A 20660-nucleotide genomic window follows, 5' to 3' on the forward strand; every position below is an offset into this window, starting at 1 on the left:
CTTACAGATGGGAGCTGGCATTCATGCTCCGATGAGGCGAACGCGTTAGAATATTTTAAGGAGGGCAGTAACATTTGGGGATAGCATGTATTCCGGGAATGTCAACAAAGTGAATTCATAGTTTGGATGTTCCTAAGACTTCTGCACAGTCAGAGAGAAATAAGATCATTTCTACAGCTGTGAGATAAGATTATATTAAAAATATTGCTAAGTTTTTAAAGGTCATTTCAAATGGTGGATTTCTATCTTACATTTGGACATAGGTAGATTGCAAGGTTGATGGCAAGTAGAAAAGTTTCCTGACTTGTGTGAACATAAAAGAAACAGCAATTTGAAAGCAAAACATTTATTCATTTACTTCTTCTGCAGTTTTCTTGACTGCTGAATTTCAGGAGAAGGGATTGGTAATGAGGTGCTGTCTTTCAAGTATGAGAGTTATTGAGCTCCAGTTGTGGAGCTGGAGCCCCGGGGAGGAGCCGGTGCTGGGTGCTGCCACGGATGTCTTAGGGTCGTGGAGCTCAAGATCTGGGAGGAGCTGGTGCTGAGGTTCTAGTTCGAGGGTCGTGGAGCTGGACACCTAGACAGGAGCTGGTGCTGCCGCTGTTCAAACCTGAGGTTGTTGGAGCTGGAGCCTGGGGGAGGAGCCGGTGCTGTCTTTCAAGTATGAGAGTCGTTCAGCTGGAGGTGCAGGGAAGTGCTGCTGTTCTAGGGTGAGGGTTGTCGAGCTGGAGACCCAGGGAGGTGTGGTGTTGTTCTAGTTTGAGACTCGTGGAGCTGGAGATCCAGGGAGGAGCCGGAGTTGGTGTTCTAGTCTGAGGGTTGTGGAGCTGGAGACACGGGTAGGTGCCGGTGCTGCAATTCAAGTTTGAGGGTGATGAAGCTGGATACCCGAGGAGGAGCTGGTGCTGCTGTTCATGTCTGAGGGTTGTGGAGCTGAAGACCCAGGGAGGAGGCGGTGCTGCTGTTCTATTTTAAGGATCATAGAGCTGGAGACTCAGATAGGAGCTGGTGCTGCTGCCATTCAAATCTGAGGGTGTTGGAGCTGGAGCGTTGGGAAGGAGCCAGTGCGTCCTCTCAAGCCTGAGAGTTGTTGAGCTGGAGATTTAGGGAGGAGCCAGTGCAGCTGTTGTAGTTGAGGATTGTGGAGCTGGAGACCAGGGAGGAGCAGGTGCTATCACCGTGCAAGTCTGAGGGTCATGGAGATGATGGCCCCAGGGAGGAGCACAGTTGAAGTTTGAAGGTTGTGGAGCTGGAGATCCAGGGAGGAGCTGGTGCTGCTGTTCTAGTTTTAGGGTCGGGGAGCTGGAGGCTTGGGGAGGAGTCAGTGCTGCCACTCAAGTCTGGGAGTTGTTGAGCTGGAGATCCAGTGAGGAGCCAGTGCTGCTGCTGTAGTTTGAGGATCGTGAATCTGAAGACCTGGGGAGGAGCTAGTGTTGCTGTTGATGTTTGAGGGTCAGGGCGCTGGAGACCCGGGGAGGAGCTGGCACTGTAGTTGATGTTTGAGGGTCAGGGAGCTGGAATCTGGGGAGGAGCCGGTGCTGCTGTTTAAGTCTGAGGGTTGTGGAGCTAAACATGGAGCCAAAGCTGGGGAAGTAAAGAGAAAGTCACAGGAGACCACTTGACACTGTGGATGTAGTTGTGTCCCAAGCAGGTTAAGCTTGGGAATGTCTCAGTTCTAGTGATTAATGCATTCTTTTTCCTCTTACACAGTTCAGATTTGTTTTCTGTCCCACAAGACAGGAAGACTCTGATAAATACCCTTAGGAATTAAAAAGCTTGAAAAAAACTCAGTGATGTTGGTTATAGTAGCAATAGGAAATAAACCATGATTATCCTGACTGACACACACAAAATCACACACACACACAATACATATCTTTTCAATCAGTTAGTAAAATAAAAAATAAATGGAAAAATAGGCCCAAGTAAAGCTGTAAAATGTTGTTTCATGGAGAAGCGATGGAGGACAGAGATTAATCTGAGGGTTGCTATTGATGGAGAAACTGAGAACTTACCATTTTTCCGTGAGGTTTCGGTGTGGAATGATATTCTGTGCGTTCTGGCAGCTGAGTCTGTTCACACAGCCTGGTGATGCAGTAGGTGTTACAGAAGGGCCTCTCCCAGCTGGTCCTGCCTCTCTGCTGTGATGAGTGCGGCCATTCTCTTCCCGAGACCCACTGACTGTCTTGAGAGGAGACCGGGCCTATGAGCACAAGGGTGTCCATGGTGAGGTTCCATGGATGGAGAGCAGGGATGCTCCTGATGTGCCTTCCTGATGTTCATCTGCCATCTTGCTATTGAATGCATCTTGTTTATAACTGTCTTCTAAAGATTGAATAGAAAAAAGCATTTGTACAATATGGGTCAGGGATAAAGAATAAGCATAGGACCTCCACCAAGTTTAGGGAATAAAATCGAAGAGACAGAACTTTGGATGCTTCCCTGAAGGCCCCTCCTGAACCCCAGTCCCTTCCCTTCTACAGAGGGAGTCACTTTCTGTTTAGTCTTTCTTATTCCTGTACTTTTCTTTATAGTATGTTTCTTTCACCATCTACACGTATATCCCTAAACAATATGCCATTTAGTTTTTGAAGTTTCTGTGTCTTTTTGAGACAGGGTCTTGCTCTGCTGCCACGGCCGTAGTTTTGAACTCCGATGTGGAGAAATTCTCCTGTGTGGCTGCTCCTAGGCTGCACTGGGTCTGAGCATCTGCTCCATGTCTATTCTTGTCCTCCATTCTCTTCCCGAGACCCATCCACATTGATGTTATTCATTTTCACTGCTGCGTGATCTCCCGTGGTATGAGGGGGACGTGGGAAGTGTCTTCATTTTCCTGTTGATGATGTTTGTCCAGGTTGGGGTCCTTAGGACAATGTTGCTAGAACGTTCTAGGGCATTTCTTTTGTACACAAGTGCCAGTTTCTTCTGGTCAGTAGCTTTCACTTTTTAAAATTTCATCCCATGTGAGAAATGTGATTTTCCTCATAACAAATAACACACACCATTTCATATGCAAGCGTAACAAAAAACATTTCACAATCATTCTTAGCAGTGGCTGAGTGTGCTTGTTGCTCTCCACTCTCCCCAACACTTACATTTATTGGGCTGTGGGATTTTTGCCAGTCTGGTGGGTGTCACGTGACAGCTCATCCTATTAGGCTGAGACCCTCTTCATGTTTTTATTGGCCTTTTCTTCACATTTCCTCTTCTGTGAAGGGCTGGTTCAACTCTTTTGCCCAGATTCTGTTTAGTTGTCTGAATTTTTGCCTTATTATTATTATTATTTGAGATGGAGTTGCCCTCTGTCACCCAGGCTGGAGTACAGAGGTATGATCTTGGCTCACTGCCACCTCCGTCTTCCAGGTTCAAGAGATTCTCCTGCCTCAGCTTCCAGAGTTGCTGGGATTAAAGGCATGTGCCACCACATCCAGCTATTTTTAGTATGTTTAGTAGAGACGGGATTTCACCATGTTGACCAGGCTGGTCTCAAACTCTTGGCCTCAGGTGACTTGCCTGCCTCAGCTTCCCAAAGTGCTTGGATTACAGATATGAGCCACCGTGCCTGGCCTGCCTTTTTCTTTTTCAAGAGGACTCTTTATAGATGATGCCCATTCATTTTAGTGACTATCTGTGTGGCAAAGATGGGTTTGAATCCACCAGGATGAACCTACAGGATCCCCTCTCTGTGGTGGGAAAGCAGACAGAGAGAGGTAGAGGGGCATGGAGAATCAGAGGTGAGAGGAGGCCGAGTCAGGTGGGGGTCGCAGGTGGCTGTGAAGACTTGGCTCCTCCTCTGAGCCAGGTGGGATTAGCAGGGGATTTTAACCAGAGCAGCCACGGGGTCTCCCTCATGTATTTCTGTCATGGTTGGCTCAGCTGAACTCACCTCTTGAACAAGGCTTGGCCTTGGCCACCCAGAGGCCTGTGGCTGAGGGCTTAACTCCTGGCGTGGCCACTGACACATCCACGTTTGGCGCACACATGGCTGGGCAGCCCCGAGACCTGCTCTGCCTGGGCCTCTCATTGGTGGCATTTCTGGGGTTTGTCCCCTCCCAAATCTGGCCTATTTATGAGCCTCAGTACACCTTGGCATGAAGAAGGTTTGGCAAATGACTCATAAAGCATCATTTTTAAAGGTTAATGGTCACTGTTGGGGGAAAAAAGGCCCACTGGGCATGGATGCTCTCTTTGCTGATGTGGTGTTTTCAATTAAGTGAAAAGAAAGAGTCATGCGTCTTTGCACGTATGTGGTCTGATTACCAAGTAGCCAAGGAGGCCTCGGGGTGTCTTAGAAGCTAGAACCATCAGCCTTGTGTGAACTATAGGCGCTTTTATATAAGCTGCTCCTGGGTAAGAGGGAGTGGGTCAGGCGATCCCAAGCTCTGCTTCCTGCTCAGCATGAGTGAGCTGTGTGTGCGAAGGTGGTTGTGGAGGAATCCCACGGTCTGGCCAGTCACCTTCAGGAGGGCAGGGATGATGCTGTTCTCACATTCATCATCCACAGTGCCTGGCACCTGCTCCAGGCCATGGCAGGTGTACAGGGTCCAACTGATCTTAGATAATGTGGCCCTACTCAGTGGCCCTGGGGCTAGGAGGGAAACCGGCTTGGGAGCTTTCCTGGGTCCTGCCTCACCCAACTTATATGGCGTTTCCAGGAGTGAGGGCTACAGTGGGGTTTGTGTGTCAGTCAGGATGAGGAACAGCAGCCACTACAACAACAGCTCCCAACGCTCAGAGGGGATGCACACAAGGGTTCTTTCCTGCTCTTTCAGTCTCTTGACACTAAAGATATGTGTCAGCCCATTTGCATTGCTATAACAGAATACGTGGGGCTGGGTTATTTGTGGGTGGGGCAGCTCCCCTGGAAGGACTCTTAGGAGACAAGAACCTGTGACTGTGATGTGCATCTTACAAAGTCCTAAGGGAAGTGGTAAAATTTGCTTACTCCAGCAGACAGGGAGGAGCTCCCACGGCAAACTCCCTTTGCCTGGGAGCAGGTGCCGTCCTTGAGTCCTATGTCGCCTGTTTCTTCCTCCACCTTGGCCTACGGGCCCGATATGATCTGACCTCTGCCGGCCTCTCCAACTTCATCTCCCCTCCAGCTCCTATTCTTTTTACCAATTAGCTTACAGCCTCAGTGAAAGTGACAGGGACCCTGAATCACAGTGGCTTAACTAAGATGGAGGTTCATTCCTGTTTCACATGAAAGTCAAAGCCAGTCGGGTGATTCTTCTCTGTGTGGGTTTCAGGGTCTTAGGCTCCTTCCATCTTGCTGCTCTGACCTCCTTAGTGTGTAACTTCCCCCCACCTCAGGGTCCATCTTGTCTCCTGCCAGTCAGCAGGGAGGGGAGAAGGGGACAAGAACACACAAACTTTCCTTCCTATAAAGGCAGCTGCTGTGCACAGGCCTCACCTCCCCATTGGCCACAGCCTGGTCACATGTCCACTGCTTGTTGTGAGGGATTCTGGGAAGTGGAGTCTTCATCCTGGATGCCAGTGCCCACATGGGTCACTCCAGAGGCTGAGGGGAGAGAGGACCTGGGAGAGAGTTGCTGGCTCTGCCCACCCTTGTGCACATTTCTGCAGCATAGGATGACCCACTGCTTCAGCTTGCTCAGGATTGAGGGGGGTCATGGGACACAGATCTTTCAGTTTCAAAACAGGGGCAGTTCCAGGCAAATCATCCCAGCTTGGCTGAGACTCAGAAGTTTCCCGGGACTGGGGATTTCTAGTCTTAAAACCAGGAAAGTTCTGGGCAAACCTGGACAAGCTGGTCCCCTCTACTCCAGACACACTGGCCTCTTTTCTGCTTCTCCAGCAGGCCAAGCCAGTGCCTGCCGTAGGGCCTTTGCATCTGCTGTTATCCCTGCCTGGGATTCCCTTTCCACAGCTCTATGCAGTGCTCACTCCTCTTCTGTTGAGAAAGGGCTGCTCTCTGGGTGTCCCCAGGTGCCTGGTCTGCTGTGCTCAGCACTACATGCTCTGTGAAAATCCCTCCATGCTCTTAATAGAATGAGAGCTGTTCTTTCTGCCCTTCCCTGCCCACTTCAATTTCAAAGTCTCTGAGGATTATTAATTTTTATTCTCTTCACCCCTGAAAGATATATCTCTTTCCCTAAGGCTGTGGCTGGGCTCATGCATAGTCAGATAAATCTAATATTAATAATAACCTGAATGAAAAACATGTATTAAATCCCAAGATTATGATCTAGGAAGCAAGGATTCTGAAGAGATGTGTAAGCCTAATAAAGGCCAAAGGGTGTGGATTAAAAGGAAATGTGGGGTGGAGAAACATTTCATGAACGAGAACCCCACCTCTTGGGTGAGTTCATTGGTGCAATCTTTCTAGAGGGCGATTTGGCAACTGGCCAATGAAAGTGCATAACTTTTGGCCCCAAATCCATTTATAGGTATGTATCCCTAGGAAATAGTCAGAAAAATATGCAAAGATGAATCTCTAAGGATTTTTATAAGAAGAAAGAAACAGGAAGCATAAACAACTGCTCGTGCCCCCCACCCCCCGCACCAGTGCTCCCCTCTCCCAGTGGGTGGGCACACGCTACATTTTCCCAGGCTCCCTTGCAGTGAGTTGTGGCCATGTGACTAGGTTCTGGCCAATGGGAGGTAATGAAAGTGTTGGGTGGCATTTTTGGAGACCCCCTTCTATAACTTCTGTCTTGATACGGTTTGGATGTTGGTCCCCTCCAAATCTTGTGTTGAAATGTGATCCCCAATGTTGGAGGTGGGGCCTGGTGGTTCTGGTGATGGGGGCAGAGTCCTCTCACAGTGGCTTGATGCCCTCCCCATGGCAGTGACTGAGTTCTTGCTCTGACTTGATGGGAGATCTGGTTGTTAAGGAGACTGGCACGTCCTCCTCCCTCTCTTGCTCTTTCTCTCGCCATGTGATGTGCCTGCTTCCCCTTCACCTTCTGCCATGATTGGAAGCTTCCTGAGGCCTCCCCAGAAGCAGATGCTGGGACCATGCTTGTACAGCCTGCAGAACTGTGAGCCGATTAAACCTGTTTTCTATAAATATCCCAGCCTCAGATATTCCTTTACAGCAACGCAAATGGACTGACATATCTTTAGTGTTATTTCTTATTTGTTCCTTCCTTTGACCTGCTTCCTGGAATAAGCAAATGATGGTTGAAGCTATTCCTGCCACTTTAAACCTTGAGCATTAGGCTTCTACCCTGGGGATGGCAGAATGTCCGCTGAAGGAAATGAAAGTCCCTAACGCCACCCTAGACTGACAACTTCCAGTTTTGTTTTTACTTTATTTTTTGAGACAGAGTCTTGCTCTGTTGCCCAGGCTGGAGTGCAATGGCATAATCTCAGCTCACTGCAACCTCTGCCTCCTGGGTTCAAGCCATTCTCATGCCTCAGCCTCCCGACTAGCTGGGATTCCAGGTGCGTGCCACCATGTTCAGCTAATATTTTTTATTTTTAGTAGAGACATGGTTTTACCATGTTGACCAGGCTGGTCTCAAACTCATGACCTCAAGTGATTCACCTGCCTCAGCCTCCCAAAGTGCTGGGATTACAGGTGTGAGTCACCATGCCTTGCCCAATAAAGCTTTATTCTATTTTAATAAAGCAAAAGTGCGTAAGTATGTAAGTGTGATAATGTGTGTGTGTATTGTCTAATAGGAGCACTACAAATCAAAATGTGAATGCTGTTTACCTTTGGTATTGGAATCACTTGTGATTTAAAATCTTGTTTTCTGCTATTTTTAAAAACGTTTGAAATGAGTTGTGACTTTAATTACTAGAAAAAAAGATACTGTAATAATTGAGAGGGGGGAAAAACCCACCTCTTGTTGGACCTGACTGGAGCTGGGAGAAATGTGAGACTTTTTTGCACGTGTCACCTCCCTGCCAGAAAAGTGGCCTTGCAGGACTGTCCTACAAGTCAGATGGGCCTCTTTCCCCTGGTCCCTGTACCTGATGTGAGGTCACACAGACAGTGAGCGTCCTTTACAGAGTCTGACCTGCCAAGGTCGGGGGGAAGTGGAGGTCTAGGGACATTCAGAACCCGGGGGAGCCCAAACAGGTGTGACTGTGCCTTTGCAGGATGACCTCTCACCTCAAAGAGCAAGAAAGAGCTCTAGTGCATTTCTAAATGTTTACACGAGAGGGTTTTTAACTTCTCACCCCTTTGTTCCAACTAGCACATTTGGAATCATAAAATGCACAAAGAAGATCTGCTCTTTACAACCACCTTCCCCAAGCCAGCATTCTATTCAAAAACAGCAGATAAAGCTCATGGCTTTGATGAATGGGGCACTCTGTTTATTGAAAACAATCAATATTGTTTTCCATTCTGGAGAGAATTTAAAGAAAATAATTTGGAAGAACATTTGGTTTTGTGTGAAGCAAACAAATGATTTCAGATCACAAATGTAATCATTTGATCTTGCTTTAAACTGGAGGTCCAGGGAGGAGCTGGTGCTGCTGTTGTGGTCTGAGGGTCGAGCAGCTGGAGACCCAGGGAGGAGCGGTGTTGCTCTAGTTTGAGGTTCCTGGAGCTGGAGACTAACAGAAGAGTTGTATTGTTTTAGTTTGAGGGTCTAGGAGCTGGAGAACCAAGGAGGAGTGGTGTTGTTCCAGTTTGGGGGTCATCGAGCTTGAGACCTAGGGAGGAGCTGGTGCTGCTGTTGTTTAAGGCTGAGGGTCGCGGAGCTGAAGATCCAGGAAGAAGCCAGTGTTTTTGTTGTTCAAGTCTGAGGGTTGTGGAGCTGGAGATCCAGGGAGGAGCTGGTTTTTATTCTAGTTTGAGGGTTTTGGAACTGGAGCCCCGGGGAGTAGCCAGTGCTGTCACTGATATCTTAGAGTTGTGGAGCTGAAGATCCAGGAGGAGCTGGTGCTGATGTTCTAGTTCGAAGGTTGTGGAGTTGGAGACCCAGGGAGAAGCTGGTGCTGCTGTTCTAATTTAAGGATCGTGGAGCTGGAGACCCAGACAGGAACTGGTGCTGCCACTGTTCAAACCTGAGGGTGCTGGAGTTGGAGCCTTGGGAAGGAGCCGGCGCTGCCTTTCAAGTCTGAGAGTCATTGAGCTGGGGGTCCAAGGAGAAGCTGGTGCTGCTGTTCTAGAGTGAGGGTAGTAGAGCTGGAGACCCAGTGAGGAGCGGTATTGTTCTAGTTTGAGGGTCATGCAGCTGGAGGCTCAAGGAGGAGTGATGTTGTATTGGTTTGACAGTTGTGGAGCTGGACACCTTGGGAGAGACGGGTGCTGCCATTTCAGTCTGAGGGTTGTGAAGCTGGAGCCCTGGGAAGATCTGGTGCTGTCATTCATGTCTTAGGGTCGTGGAGCTGGAAACCCAGGGCGGAGGCGGTGCTGCTGTTCCAGTTTAAGGATTGTGCAGCTGCAGACCCGGACAGGAGTTGGTGCTCCTGCTGTTCAAATCTGAGGGTTGTGGAGCTGGAGCTGTGGGGAGCAGCCGGTGCATCCTCTCAAGTCTGAGAGTTGTTAAGCTGGAGATTTAGGGAGGAGCCGGTGCAGCTGTTGTAGTTTGAGGATCGTGGAGCTGGAGCCTGGGGAGGAGCAGGTGCTGCAGTTCAAGTTTGATGGTCGTGGAACTGGAGACTGGAGAGGAGCTGGTGATACCAACGTGTAAGTCCAAGGGTCATGGAGCTGCTGGCCCCGGGGAGGAGCCAGTGCTACAGTCAAAGTTTGAGGGTCGTGGAGTTGGAGACCCAGGGAGTAGCTCATGCTGCTGTTCTAATTTGAAGGTCAGAGAGACCTGGGGAGGAGCTGGTGATACCTGTCAATTCTGAGAGTCATTGAGCTGGAGATCCAGGTAGGAGCTGGTGCTGCTGTTGTAGTTTGAAGATCATGGAGCTGGCGACTCGGGGAAGAGCTGGTGCTGCTGTCGTAGTTTGAAGGTCGTGAAGGTGAAGTCTGGGGAGGAGCTGGTGCTGCTGTTTAAGTCTGAGGATCATGGAGCTAAACATGGATCCAAAGCTGAGGAAGTAGAGTCACAGGAGGCCCCTTGAAACTGTGGATGTAGCTGTACCCCAAGAAAGTTAAGCTTGGGAACGTCTCAGTTCTAGTGATTAATGCATTCTTTTCCCCCTTACACAGTTTGGATCTGTTTTCTTTCTCACCAGATAGAAAGACTCACATTAATACCCTTAGGAATTGAAAAGCTTAAAAAAAACTTAATGATGTTGGTAATAATAATGGGAATTAAACCATGATTTTCCTGACTGACACAGACAAAATCACACACACACAATATATATATCTTTTCAGTCAGTTAGTAAAATAAAAAATAAATGGAAAAATAGGCCCAAGCAAAGCTATAAACAGTTATTTCATGGAGAAGCAATGGAGGACAGAGATTAATCTGAGAGTTTCCATTAATAGAGAAACTGAGAACTTACCATTTTTCCATGAGGTTTCGGTGTGGAATGCTGTTCTGTGCGTTCTGGCAGCTGAGTCTGTTCGCACAGCCTGGTGATGCAGTAGGTGTTACAGAAGGGCCTCTCCCAGCTGGTCCTGCCTCTCTGCTGTGATGAGTGCGGCCTCTGATCCCCGACCACTGACCGTCTTGAGAGGAGACTGGGCCTATGAGCACAAGGGTGTCCATGGTGAGGTTCCATGGATGGAGAGCAGGGATGCTCCTGATGTGCCTTCCTGATGCTCATCTGCCATCTTGCTATTGAATGCATCTTGTCTTCTAAAGATTGAATAGAAAAAAAGAATCTGTACAATATGGGTCAACGATAAAGAATATCGACACATTGGACACACAGGACCTCCTCCAAGTTTAGGGACTAGAATCGAAGAGACAGCACTTTGGATGCTCCTGGAGGCCCCTCTGGAGTCCCAGTCCCTTCCCTTCTACAGAGGGAGTCATTTTCCGCTTTAGTCTTTCTTATTCCTGTACTTTTCTTCATGGTATGTTCATTTCACCACATACATGTACATCCCTAAATATGCCGTTTAGTTTTTGAGCTTTCTGTTGTCTTTTTGAGACAGGGTCTTGCTCTGCTGCCGCAGCCGTAGTTTTGAACTCCGATGTGGAGAAATTCTCCTGTGTGGCCGCTCCTAGGCTGCACTGGGTCTGAGCATCTGCTCCATGTCTATTCTTGTCCTCCATTCTCTTCCCGAGACCCATCCACATTGACGTTATTCATTTTCACTGCTGCGTGATCTCCCGCGGTATGAGGGGGACATGGGAAGTGTCTTCATTTTCCTGTTGATGTTTGCCCAGGTTGGGACCCTCAGGACTGTGTTGCTAGAACGTTCTAGGGCATTTCTTTTGTACATATGTACACATGTGCAAGTTTCTTCTGGTCATTAGCTTTCACTCTTTAAAATTTCATCCCAGGTAAGAAATGTGATTTTCCTCATAACACACAACTCACACCCTTTCATACACAAGCATACCAAAAAAAACTCACAATCATTCTCAGCAGTGGCTGAGTGATCTTGTTGCTCTCCACTCTCCCCAACACTTGCATTTCTTGGGCTGTGGGATTTTTGCCAGTCTGGTGGGTGTCACGTGATACCTCATCCTGTTACGCTGAGACCTCTTCATCTTTTTATTGGCCTTTCCTTCACATTTCCTGTTCTGTGAAGGGCTGGTTCAACTGTTTTGTCCAGTTTCTGTTTAGTTGTCTGAATTTTTGCCTTTTTATTTTATTATTATTTGAGATGGAGTCTCACTCTGTCGCCCAGGCCAGAGTGCCATGGTGCAATGGTCCCTGTACCTGGTGTGAGGTCACACAGACAGTGCGCGTCCTTTACAGAGTCTGACCTGCCAAGGTCGGGGGGAAGTGGAGGTCTAGGGACATTCAGAACCCGGGGGAGCCCAAACAGGTGTGACTGTGCCTTTGCAGGACGACCTCTCACCTCAAAGAGCAAGAAAGAGCTCTAGTGCATTTCTAAATGTTTACACGAGAGGGTTTTTAACTTCTCACCCCTTTGTTCCAGCTAGCACATTTGGAATCATAAAATGCACAAAGAAGACCTGCTCTTTACAACCACTTTCCCCAAGCCAGCATTCTATTCAAAAACAGCAGATAAAGCTCATGGCTTTGATGAAAGGACACTCTTTTTATTGGATACAATTAATATTGCTCACCATTCTGGGAGAATTTAAAGAAAATAATTTAGAAAAACACTTGGTTTGGTGTGAAGCAAACAAATGATTTCAGATCACAAATGTAATCATTTGATCTTGCTTTAAAACCAAATATTTCAGAACGGTCTGGCATCACATTCTCTTCTGAGTTGTGAAACTCTGAATTCTGAGTGAGTCTGAATTCCCAAGGCAGGACGGATGATAGAAAAGGTTTGATGGCATAATCCTGGTGCTGTGTGGTTATCACATAACATGGGTTAAAGAAGTAGGCTTAATTAACCCACTGAACTTGCTTATATATGAGGCTCTCCTGAGAAGGTGATGTTGACAAGCCTGTCCTATGGGTCTGAGGCTGTTTGCCAGGAGTGGAGTAAGGAGGATGGTCCCAGCGTCCCCTTCTCTCAACATGATTATCGGGAGGGCTGTAGAGCTTGGACAGATCACCACTGGCTCCATGGGGACATTTCAGCAGCACTCACTGCCTGCGTGTGTTCTGTGCCAGGCACTGTGCTCGGGGCTGGGATTTGGGATTCACCAGGGCATGAGGTGATGTTCCTCTGTCCTCACAGAGCCTAAGTACTGATGGAGGCTGACAGACAGTACCCATGTCAACCGCAAGTGAACAAGGCACTTGCAGGTAGGGGTCAGCACCAAGAAGGAGATGAAGGGGGCGTGTTGCTGACTGTGACTCTGGTGGAGGTTACTTAAATAGGACCATGGGGGAGGGCCTCTGTGAGGAGGTGACATTTGAGCTGAGGCCTCAACAATCAGAAGGAATCAGCTGTCAAGGGTCTGAGATAAACTCAACCTGCGGACTTTTAAAATAATGTAAGGTGTCGCAGCTGTTTCAGAATGTGTCTAGCACGTTTTCCAGTTTTCACTCCCAGGTGGGCTCGGGAAGAGGCATCTGTGTCCAGCTCGTGGCCTGTTCTTTGCACTTGGGAGGGGGGTTCCCATCTCCCACAGCCATCCCCTGGGGTCTGCTCCCAGTTGGGGTCAGATTTTCACCAGAAAAAATGAAGATTAATTTGAATTAGTGCCGACATTGACATTTTAATTCTAAAAATCTGTATTTTCGACTTCGTTAGAAAGGGAAACTCTCTGGCCAGGCTGGGCTGGGATCTGGTGGGTTTCGGTTTCTGGTTAGGGAGGGTATTTGGGGTTCGCCCCTCCAGCATCTGTCGCAGTGTGGAGTTGGGGGGCCCAGGCTCAGCTGGGAGAACTGCAGTGGCCAAGTACACCGACTGTCTCCAGAGAGCTGACGGGCCCTGCCACCTCCTGCTTGGGGTGGGCTGGGGTTCCTCGCTGCCCCTCCTCCCAGCCCGCAGCCTCTAAAACTGCACTGAGACTACCTCCATGTGAGGCTGGGAAGGAAAACCTACCTTTATAAGTGAAATCAGGTGAAATCGGGCTGTGAATGTGTCAGTCAGAAACTAAAAGGCCCTGTCACAAGCGCTGCCAGAAAGACTGTCACCGCGGTGGTGTGCAAATGACAGAGATGTGAGGGACAGCGTCTGCCAAGAGATGAGCCAGGTGAGGGGAGGTCGTCATGAAGGGGGGAGGAGGGGTCCTCCCCATGGCAGCAGTGCCATCCCGCAGAGAAATGACCCCTGGGGAGGACCTCATTCTGGGGAGGGCTGGTGCTGTGTGGGGTGGGTGGCTTGAGGCCTGAATGTGAGCACATGGAGCGGTCAGTGTCCCTGTGGGAGCAGGGGTGCTCTCAGCCAGGTGATCGGGGTCCTAGGGTGCTCAGCCCCTCTATGTGTGTGAGGGGGTGGCCCTCTGCCCTGTCCCTTCTGAAGGCAGCCAAAAGAGAGGGAGGTCAAAGAGCTCAGCATTAGATAAGCTTAGGTGCAAGTCCCATTTCCTGCCAAATGCCAGTGCCTCTGACCCTCAGTTTCCTCATCTGTATAGTGGGGCTAATCCCAACCATCTATACTGCCTGCCTGCCATGTGCCAGGCCCTTCTTACACATCTTGGATTCCTTGGGAGTAGAGACTTTATTATCCTCCTTTAGAGTTGAGAAAGAAGAGGCACAGAAAGGTTAAACCACTTACCTGGGGTCACACAGCTGCTATTGCAGAGTAAAGACTCCCGACTCAGATGGAGCACTAAGCCCCGCCTGGGCGCCAGCAGGTGCTCCAGGAATGTCAGATGTGTTTGTCACCCTCATCACTTGCTGGGAGCATGCGCCCCATCATGCAAACCCCGTCAGCGTGAAGTGAGGGGAGGTGTGCAGGATCAAGTGTACTGACTGCAGCAAAGTAAGTAAAGTGATAATAACCACAAGACGATATTAACGACCCTTATTGGTGCTATCAACAGCCGCATCTGCCTCCTTCTCTGGGCCCAGGGTTGTCTCCAAGCTTCCAGGAGCTGGTCCTGAGTGGGTCAGAAGAAGGGTCTGAGGTTACGAGAAGGAGCAGCTTGCCCAGCTCATGGCCCGTTCTGTGCACGGGGAGTTCCTGTCCCCCACAGCTGTCTCCCAGGGTCTGCTCCCAGGTGGGCTTGGGAGGCCTCAGGGCTGAGCGGCTTCAGGCCAGGGTTCTGCCATGTGCTGTGTATCTGTGGGAGTGACGCCCCCACCCCAACCCTCCCGCCCTGCCAGCTGCTGGACACACAGCAGCTACATGGCAGGAACCCTGAGACTAGGACCTCTGCGGGTCCCATGGCACAGAGCCTCCTCCTCCCCGCCCACCTGAGAAGGAGGAAGCGTGCCTCAGGGTTAATCCTGCTCCCTGCTCACTTTGGATAAATGGCCTCTGGGTTGAACACCTCACAATGGGATGTGTCTTAGCGTTGAGTTTATCAAATCGCAGGCTGTGATGCATTAGTAGGTCTTGAAATCAATTTAGAGGGTCGAACCCGGCATTGAAAATCTGCAATAGACCTGAATAGACTAGACTAGGGAACAGCAGAGCACGTTGTGTACAGCGAAGGTGAGTGTCATTTGGGGAAACGTGTTGTGTTTCTGTATAAATGGATGTGTGTGTGTGTGCGCGCGCGTGCGCTGGGCGGCAGTTTGCAACATGTTTCTTATGGTACGTTGCACAAAAAACGTTAGAGAATCTGTCTCACGGCCTTAGGGTAACGCAAAGGGGGTCACCCAGCGATGATCGTTTTTCTCAGAACTTTACATTTCCCTGATTTGAGACCTGTTTATAGGACCGAAAAACAGGTCTAAACTGGTACCAAGACTTTTGGTTACATCAGGCATAAGGCTGTGGCTCCCTGTTCCCACAGTCCATGCTGAGGGGTGGAGGGGCATTGAACTGCAGGACGAGGAAGTGTGAACGTGCGAGAAATGAGATCCAGAAAGGAAGGAGCACGGAAGGCAGGGAGAGGTAGGAGAGTGGGGAGGGGTCTGTGACTGTGAGGGAGAGAAAGGGGGTGGGGGCTATTCCTGGAACTCCAGGAGCTGCCTTCCTGAGTTGCTGAGTCAGTGCCGCCTGGACTCAGAAACACTCATTGTCCATTCAGTGACCCCTTGGAGCTTATGAGCTCCGTTAGGATCTGAAATGTGTCCGGTAGATCTTTAGAGCCATTCCATCTTCATCCCATGTGGGACCTGGACACATGTGCACACAAACTAACATGCTTATGCATATGCACACACATATATACACATGCTCCCTTGCACACTCATGTATCCATGTACTCACACACAGATACACTCATACACATCACACATGCCCACACGTGCACACTCACATAGACACACTCATATGCACATACTAGCACACATAGACACACATGTCCACTCACACACATGCTCACTCCTACATGCACTCTCCCCCACCCACACGCACCCATACACTTACAGACACAGTGAGTCAGGTGTGTTTAATATGCAGCTCCTGCCTGTGCCTCCACTTAGAGCCCCATGTGACCTGCTCATCAGAGGAGGCCTGGAGTTCTGGGGGGAGCCCTGGTGTCCCTCCACCTGATCTCCATGACAACCCAGCTCAACACCGGTTTGTAAGTGTGAAAGCTTCAGGGCCCACACGATCTCCCACGTTAATTCATGCAGATCAGCTGTTCACTACTCAACGCTCCCATGTTATGTGAGGCAGCGAGGCACAAAATTGGCATCTGCTGTGGGGTGTGTGTGTGTGTGTGCGTGTGTATGTATGTATAGTGAGCTTGGCACACAGGATGAGGTTTAGGGCAAAATAGCATGAAAGATACAGCCAGTAGTAATTGGATTACAGTTGTTGACTGCTTTCAAAGGATTTAACGTAGAATATTAATCCCGAAGATATATTACGTCTGGTGAATTCTGGAGCCTCTCACAGATAGAATGTGGGGTAAAAGGAGAAACAACACACTTGCAAATTTGGTGAAATTTCCTACGCAGTCCTGAAATTGCTGGTGGAATGGGGGATGGCAGTCCAGGTGTGAGACATTCAAGAGAATCTGAATGTGTCCCCCATAGGGCTCCCCAGAAACTGCCACCGATCAGGCCGTGGAAACCCCCAGGCCCCGCACGACAGGTTCCGGGCTTTGCCTTCCTTGAACACAGGGGTAGAGGGGCAGGGGTGAGAGGTGGAGGCTGAGAATGGCTAGAGACAAATAGTTGCATTCGGTTCTTTTATCTGTAGCAGGGACTCAAACCCAGGCTGTCCTGGCTGAAGCAGGGCTGGTCCTGTGGCCGAGACCCCCTCTTCCAGCCCTGCATGGGGCCCCCGACCCCCAGGCCTGCAGACATTCACCCCCCGCCCCCATACAAAGACCCAACCTCCCTTGTGTGAGGACAGGCATCATTTCTGGGTATCATCTTCCTGCCCTACATGGGCAGAGTTGAGCCCCTAGAGCTGGGAAGGAGGCTCCCCAATACCCATCTCCCCGACAGTGGCCAATGTTCCTCAAAGGGTCATTTCCAAATAATGCCAGGTGGCAGGCACCAGATTTTGGCATCTGATACGCTCCCATCCGCTCCCTGGGGACTAAAGCAATCATCCTTTGTAAGCTCTGACGGGCAACAACTGGCCGCTGTCCTTTAATTAGCAGGGGACACGCTAAGCTATGGCCTCCTGCAGGCTCCATAAATGTCCATGAAATCAGCCTGGTGACTTGAGCCTGGTGCAGACCGTGGGGGCCCATGGTGGTCAAGGGGGAGCCCCCGCCCCTGGTTTGGCTCTGAAAACAGCCTCCAGGAGAAAATGCCAAGCCGCTAGGACTCATGGCAGCCACTCAACCCGGCAAGTTCTTTCTTGCAGATTGAGATCCAGGCTGCGACCTGGGCTGGCTCTGCACATTCTGGGCACCCGTTATCTGCTGGGTGGAGCTGCCTAGACACCTCTGAGGGCTGCTGGTGCATGGGTGGGGGCTGCTTTTGAACACATGGCTGCTCCATCGGCCTCGCCTTCTCCACTTCTTCTGGCCTTATTAAATGATGGTTATTGCAGGGAGGATGCCATGCCAAGCATCCTTTTATGCAGTGCTGTGAGATGCGGCGTGTCCAGCGTCCCAGGAGAAATTTAAGCCTCATTTCCCTCTGAGACACTGGGATGGGACCACATGCAGCGTCTCAGTGCCTGGATCCCGGGGGTGTCGTCTGAGGCTGTGCATGAGGCGCCGAGGCTTGGCCCTGGGCTGTGTGGGAAGGGATTGAAGCCTGTCTGACAGGAGGGCCCAGGTCACACCCACCAGGGGCCAGAAGTGCATGGATATAGATACCTGTGCCCAAAACGGAGAAAGGGGGTTGTTGGGAAGTCCTCGAGTCAGAGGCTGATGATGTGGGGTCCTCAAGGGGACTGCCTGCTGCTCAGGGCAGAAGGGGACATCCTGATGCAGCACCCGTGACAGTCTTCCACTGTTCCTGCCCCCTGGAACCACTGTCCCTGCCCCCCGGAACCACTGTCCCCAGAGACCTGCGGAGGGAGCCACTGCTGATGAGAAGGTGTCTCTGTCCCTTGCTTTGTCTCTCTTTGGTCACTGCAAAGACAGATGCTTATAGCCCTCAGGTGACAAGCCCCATGGGCATGGCCACCGCTCCTGGCTTGCAGTGTCTGTGTGGCCATGACAGCCCAGGTTCCTCTCAGGGCGGGTGTCTCCTGCAGATGCCTCCTGCAGAAAGCTCACCCTGTCTCCTGGGCCACAGTCCTGGTCCTGGGCAGAGGAGGGAAGGAGTGGGGTAGCGGCTGATGGATTCTCATGTCACCTCTTTCCCGAATTCCCCCCGGGCTCCTTCTTCAGAGCCTCCACCCTGAATCCTGGTGACTCACTGTGTCTCATGTAGGAAGCCCCCAGTGACATCTCTTGCCCTGTACACAGGTCCCTGCAGCCTGGGCCCCGCTTCAGCTCTGCTGCCTCTGCAGAAAACCCCGCTGTGACCCCTCCCTCCCTCCTTACATCTGGTGGGTGGGGAGTGCAGGGGCTTGTTGGAGGGAAGCCGCATGTGAGACCCCCAAAGTGTAGCAGCTCCGCTGTGCAGACTCACGCCCCACCTATTTTCTTCTGTCCTTTCTGCAGTCAGCACAGCCCTGGCTCTGCATTTGGCCCTGTCTTCACAGGGCTGTGTCTGGGCAGATGGGGCCGGAAAACACCTCGCTGGGCTGAGCTGGGGTGTGTCGTGAATGTGGCAGCCTGGGCTGTGCAACAGGAGGCTCCAGAACCTGTTTGTGGGGAGAGGGGGTGGGAGAGTACAGGTTACATGGGATGGGCAGGGGCAGGCAGGTATTGGGGGTGATTCATTCTTCTCGAAGCATTGCTGGGCTACTTTCAATTCCTTGTCTGTGGCCCCGGCACAAGGAAAGTTGATGTTCTGCTGCCAGCCTGGCTTGTCTTTTAATCACACCCTTTGCTTGTCAGTTTAGACACCCTGGTACACTCTCATTGCTTTTTAGCAATCTTTCCAACTTGCTGGACTTTTCCACCCAAATAGGAGCAGTAGACCATGTGTACCATGGCATTGTGCTAAATGGCATGTGTGCCAGGCATTGTGCTAAATGCATTTGCTATTTCAGTCCTCACGATAGCCCTATGAGATGGGCATTATCATTATCCTTATTCTAGAGATGAGGAAATCAGCACAGAGAGGTTAATTATCTAGCCCTGAGTCACTCAGCTAGCAAGTGGCAGAGCTGAGATTTGAACCTAGGCAGCCTGGCTTCAGGGTCTATGCTCTGTCTCTCACCGTAGGGGCTCCTAAGTGAGCACGCAGCTTCCATGGCTTCAGTTGAAGAGACTTCTCTAGAGGCAGAGCTAGGAGGAAGTTTATCCGTGGGTCCTACAGTGGCCATCTAGAAGATGGGGTTGGCTGTGGCTCAGGTTCTACCATTGCTGCTGCCTCTCCCGGGAGCTCTGTCCCCTGGCTCATCCCAGGATCTGCTCCTCCTCCCTCCTCAGGACTCAGGTGCGGCATTGCAGCAGATGTTTGCTGAGCACCTGCTATCTGCCTGGCACTGTGCTAGGTGCAGGAGATCTCACAACAAACAAAATTTCTGCTTTTATGGAGCAGATATTTAGTAAGTGGAGAGGGATAAACAGATCGGTGAAAGGTACTCATGTCAGTTGCTAATCCACGGTATGGGAGACATTTGGCAGGCTTGGGAATAGGAAGCTCCAGGTACGTGGGAGGGCCTGTTAGCTTCCTGTGGTTGCGGTGACAAATTACCACCAACTTGATAGCTTCAAACAACACAGATAGACTCTCTTCTAGCTCTGGAGGCCAGGAGTCTGCAGTCAACTTCGCTGGGCTAAGGCAAAAGGTCAGTAGGGCTGGCTCCTGCTGGAGGTGCTGAGGGCAGGATTCTTTGCATTTTCAGTGTCTCTCTCTCTCTTTCTTTCTTCTCTTTCTTTCTTTCTCTTTCTTTCTTTCTCTCCTTTCTTTCTTGCTTGCTTTCCCTTCCCCTCCCCTCCCCTCCCCTCTCCTCCCCTCCCCTCTTATCCCTCTTATTTTCTTTCTGGAATCTCACTCTGTAGCCCAGGCAAGAGTGCAGTGGCACGATCTCAGCTTACTGCAACCTTGCCTCCTGGGTTCAAGGGATTCTCCTGCCTCAGCTTCCCAAGTAATTTTTGTATTTTTTAGTATAGATGAGGTTTCACTATATGTTGGCCAGGCTGGTCTCGAACTCCTGACCTCAGGTGATCCACCTGCCTCAGCCTCCCAAAGTGTCGTGGGGATAAAGAGTCGTGGGGGTGGAGCTACTGTCTCATTCTGGGTGGTCTGGGAGGGCCTCTCTGAGGAGGTGACATGTAGGCTGAGTCCTGAAGGATAAGAAGGGGCTGCCATGGGTGATTTGAGGGAACAGTGTGCTAGGTGGAGGGAACAGCAAGTGCAAAGGCCAGAGATCTGGAGGATCAGAGATGAGGCCAGGGTATCTAAGAAGTTGGGTAAGAGATGGGGATGCAGAGATACTGTCAGGTGAGATAGAAGGAGAAGGGAGCCAGGTGTGGTGGCTGACACCTGTAATCCCAGCACTTTGGGAGGCAGAGGTGGGCAGAGTCCTTGAGCCCAGGAGTTTGAGATCAGCCTGGGCAACATGGTAAGACCTCATGTCTACAGAAAAAAAAGCCAGATGTGGTGGCGCATGCCTGTGGTCCCAGGTACTTGGGAGGCAGGAG

This window comes from Aotus nancymaae, unplaced genomic scaffold (assembly GCF_030222135.1).
Source record: "Aotus nancymaae isolate 86718 unplaced genomic scaffold, 86718_ANA_hifiasm-v0.15.2.pri h1tg000029l, whole genome shotgun sequence".
NCBI lineage: Eukaryota > Metazoa > Chordata > Mammalia > Primates > Aotidae > Aotus > Aotus nancymaae.